Source organism: Oncorhynchus kisutch, unplaced genomic scaffold (genome assembly GCF_002021735.2).
Source record: "Oncorhynchus kisutch isolate 150728-3 unplaced genomic scaffold, Okis_V2 scaffold2864, whole genome shotgun sequence".
In the NCBI taxonomy this organism is placed as follows: domain Eukaryota; kingdom Metazoa; phylum Chordata; class Actinopteri; order Salmoniformes; family Salmonidae; genus Oncorhynchus; species Oncorhynchus kisutch.
In genome coordinates this window covers 16,062-20,938 of record NW_022264809.1, presented here as the reverse complement: position 1 = coordinate 20,938, position 4,877 = coordinate 16,062, and the positions used below count along the sequence as shown (strand labels likewise).

General features: G+C 41.8%; 1 pseudogene; it reads left to right on the top strand.

The window, feature by feature from the left end:
• The first annotated feature begins 269 nt into the window (after positions 1-269).
• On the top strand, positions 270-960 carry LOC116370959 (E3 ubiquitin/ISG15 ligase TRIM25-like; annotated as a pseudogene).
• The last annotated feature ends 3,917 nt before the right edge of the window (positions 961-4,877 follow it).

Here is a 4,877-nt window from a genome sequence, read left to right as displayed (position 1 = left end):
ATCACACTTTGAATGGCCCACATACACAATCCAAGCCTTAATTGTCTCAAAGCTTTAAAATCATTCTTTAACCTGTCTACTCCCCCTCATCTACACTTATTAAAGTGGATTTAACAAGTGAATAAGGGATGATCAAAAAGGGATCATAGCTCTCACTTGGATTCACCTGGTCAGTCAATGTTATGGAAAGAGAATTAACAATAAACTACCCTAGCATTTTTGCATTGTACAACATTGCTCTCTCCGTCCCTAACTCCACCTCCTGGCAGAACCAGGAAGTCCCTCCCCCTCCCACAAACTCTCTTCTGAGAAAACGAAACTTATTAGTCGCGGTGTTTGTCCGTGTGAAAGTGAACAACAACCGTCCAAATGGCTCAGCAGGCAGTTTCTGCTGGACCAGGACCAGTTCTCTTGTTCTGTCTGTCTGGATCTACTGAAGGAGCCAGTCACTATTCCCTGTGGACACAGTTACTGTAGGAGCTGTATTGAGGGCTGCTGGGATCAGGATGATCTGAAGGGGATCTACAGCTGTCCTCAGTGCAGACAGACCTTCACTCCAAGGCCTGCTCTGAGAAAGAATAACATGTTGGCTGAAGTGGTGGAGAAACTGAAGAAGACAGGACTTCAGCTGATCCCCCTGATCTGTGCTATGCTGGACCTGGAGATGTGGCATGTGATTTCTGCATTGGGACCAGAAAGCAAAAGCCCTCATGTCCTGTCTGGTGTGTCTGGTGTCTTCCTGCAAGACTCACCTCCAGCCTCACTATAGTGTCCCTGGACTAAAGAAGCACAAGCTGGTCAAAGCCTCCACACAGCTACAGGAGAACATCTGCTCTCATCATGACGAACTGCTGAAATTTACTGTCGTACCGATCAGAATTGTATCTGTTATCTGTGTATGGTGGATATCATAAAGGCCATGATACAGTGTCAGCTGCAGCAGAGAGGACCGAGAAACAGGTTAGACCAGAATAACTTGTTGGTGACTCTGATGAACAAATAATTAAATATACAGCAGGAGAGCTGTTTAATACAGATAAACACATTATAATTAGTTACATGAAAAAACATCACTAAATGTATCACCATTAGCTGTTGTCACACACCATCATTTTCTTTTGAGTCCAAAGTTCTGTTTAAACTATATGATATGAGTACTGTAAAGAAACATAATAATTCAACTAACAACATAGATCAATCATTTTGCAGTGGACTTCTATTACAATGTAAATTCTACTCTCTATGGCCCTATATCATAATACTATACATATTGCACTACTGACAAATAACTTGATAGTCAATGAACAGTGTTTGTCCATAGAGTCAGCTGGATGATCAGCAGAGAGAATAAAGTAGATGTCACGGGTCAAAATTTTGATTGATGACCCTATGTGAACCTATGCTGAAACTCTATGTGAACCCTATGTAGTGATGACGTGTGCATGTCTTCTGGTCAGGCAAGCCTGGTTAGGTGGGGGCTATGGGGTGAGTAAGGGTCCATTTGACAGGCCGTTAATGATTGATGACCCAAGCCTGATTTATGACCCTATGTAATGATTTATGACCCTATGTCATGTAGAAGGGTGCATGCCCATGGGTTGAGTAAGGGACCATGTGTCAGGTCAACCTGTTACTGTTTCTCACGGTTTGGGTTGGTTAAGGCCCCTTATAAAGCCGCTGAACAATACCTGTTTAAGACTGTACATGATAACCCCCCTGAATATTAAACAAAATGACACCTATGCCAATTTTAGGGATGTTATGCTCGGCTTGTCATGAACCCAGTGACCAAAGCCTTGAAGAAGTTCTGTGTGAAGCTCCAGAATGTTTTAAAGGATTTTTGGGTACGAGTGAGGGCCACATGTCTACAATTCCACCCGGAGGATTCTACGGTAAAGATATTCACAGACCGTGGACCCAAACCCCTTTATCCTGCAAAACCTGGGAGTTTTCCCCCGGCTCTGGGGATGAGAGAATGGCTAAACATCAGGCTGGCTCTTTGTAAAATTGAACAGGTCCTAAGTGTTACAAATGTGCCAGGATATGCGTTGGAAGAACAGGGTCTGCGGCCGCAGTGATCTCAAGGCTCTAAGAATTGCTTCAATGGACTATAGCCCTGACAACAAAGTGACAATTTTAGCCTGTGACCTTTATGATAAGGCTAATGCTACAAAGTCTGTCAATTCTCCGGTAGCTTCCAGAGCCCGCAACATGTAAACTTTTTTATTCCTGTGTTTAGTTTTAAATGGGTGGATTATCCAATTTTCATAACACTTATGAATAAGCTGGACATTCTCTTCCAAAATGGGGAACAGTTAAAGCGCTGGGCGAGGCTTTCCTTGAGACAGAGTCAAGACCAAAAGGCCCGACGGCGGATCTACCCCTGGAGTGAAAACTTACCATGTGTTGATGGACATAGCAAGAGAGCCTTGCCTTTTGAGGGTGAACTCGACACGGACAATGGCGGTTGGTTGCATAAGCTCCCAGGATCTGTAAGAAAGGCATCGTAAAATACCTTAAGAATGTAACGATATAAAATGTATGTACTAAATATTTTGAATGAAATAAATGGTTTTAAAATCAGAATCTCACCACGTTATGAACTCTCGCGTTTGTTCACTCTTAGCGCAGTCTGTCCCTGAGAAAAATCTTGCGGAAAAAAGCCATGTGCGCGCGCATGTGCGTGAGGGAGTTTTCTGTAGTGGCTGTGTGTGTGTGTGTGTGTGTGTGTGTGTGTGTGTTTCAAAAACAGAAAAAGGGGGGCGGGTTGTTTGTTAAAAAAATACCCTTGCATGCCTGGTGGGTCGTTTGAAACCAAGGTTTACACTAGCCTGCAAAACAGATGCCTACCCCCCAACAATAATATTGGGTCTTACGACTCCTAATCTTAAAGGCCTTTCATAAAACTATTTTTTTAGGTGGGCTAAAAAGTCATTCATCCCAGCGATGTCGAGAACAACACACCCCATGCATCTAGGTGCTAGCACCCCGGAGATTTTAGAAGCTCCAAAAGGATCCTAATGTTTAGACACACCCAATACCATGTGTTTGAAATGTGTCAAATATACCATGGGCGGGGGTATAGCCCGAAAAAAACGACAAACCCCAAATGCTATGTAAAAAAATCATTCAGGGGTTTTTCTCTAGGTCGTAGGGTACAAAAGCGCTAGAAACCATGGGCAATGTTAGCAGCGTTTAGTTCCGATGCAAACAGCACCTCCAGAAACTCCAAGAATCGTTATCGGACTGAAGCGTTAAAAAAGATAATCGGGGAAAACAGTCTAATGGATCTATCGCAAGGTGAGTTCTTGAAATAAATCTTTATTAGATTTGATTGTTGTGGGGAATTGTTTGAAAAGCGTGGGATGTTATAGAAATATTAAACAATCATTAGGATCAGTATGCTTACCGTATAACAAGGCAATATTAGCTAAAGTGATTATAGCTTTAATATTGTCGAATGTTTTATAGATTCTGAAGCATTCACGCAGATACTCCGAGGTATAACTGAGCTCGAACCATCCAATGGGGCTCCGAAACAAAGTGCCGACAAACAAACGCCTGCCCTGAATTGTCAACGTAAGTAAGCTCCAAGAATTCCATACATAAAAATATTTATACCTTAAAACAAAAAGTGTGGGCATCTTATATTAAAAGTTATTTTATATGTTTACAGAGGACCTAAGCCTAGAAGGTTAAACGATGCCCTATGGAGCCTGAACGGTTTCTGCGAAGCATATGACTACGAGACAATTCTGCCCTACTCCCAGGATGTATTTACACAAAAGCAGCGAACAGAGACTTTAAACGGCAGGTCAACTCCCCTTGGCCAGGACAACGTTGTCCCCCATATTTCTAAACACCAAAGGATAATTAGTGCTCAGATCCACAGTTCCGCTTCACCCGAACAATTCTACTTGGCCGATATTCACGAGACGTCGTTCCAAGGACTAGGTATGAATCAATTATATATTATTATTTATATATATTATTATTTTAATATTTATATATTTTTTTTATGCCGGAATATGTTAAAACAAGGCCTAATGCTGTTTTTTTGTTTGTTTGTTTTTTCAGGCTCCCCATCTACCGGACCTGCAGATGCTGTAATACAGGTTGAACAAAGACAACAGCCCCTGGTTTCAGAGCTTCTTCAGAACAGCCCTCGTCAAAAAAGCCGAGGTATTTAATTAATGTATTGTTAATATATAGGCTTATATCTGAAATGTATTTGGCATTTTTAACATATTTTAGGGTTAATAACCTATTTGTGTATGTATTATTTTTATTTCAGACTCCTCACCGGCTTATGAACACAACGCACAAACATCGGAGGATGCCCAGACAAGCATCCCCGAGGAGGCTCCAAAGACACCAGCGAAACCTGATGATGTCAAAGATTTAAATGACATTTCTGAGGTAGACGATTTGATGTTCTGTGAAGCTGCCAACCTTCTTGAATCGGCCAATTCTGTGGGGGAAACAGCAGATTCTGAAATAGACCAAGAACGTTTTTTCAAAGCGTTTACCCTGGGTTTAAAATCACGAAAGGCTCTACTCCAGAGGCGCATGTGTATTCTACTCGAGCATCAATACAATCAGGATGTGTCATTCTGGCGTAGCGAGCTACCCCGTATGTTAAAAAACATTAGGGCTAAAACAAGCAAATACCGCCGTTAAAAAACACACATGTAAACACACACACACACACACACACATCCTTAATTAGACAGATGGCGCCCCCTATAGACCAAAGTGAGACAATTGAAACCCTCTTAGCCAGGATCCCTACAGAGCTCCAAGATATAGTTAACCATATGAATGATTCGGGGGTAATTGACATAATGACAATAGATGAAAATCTATTATCCCAGATT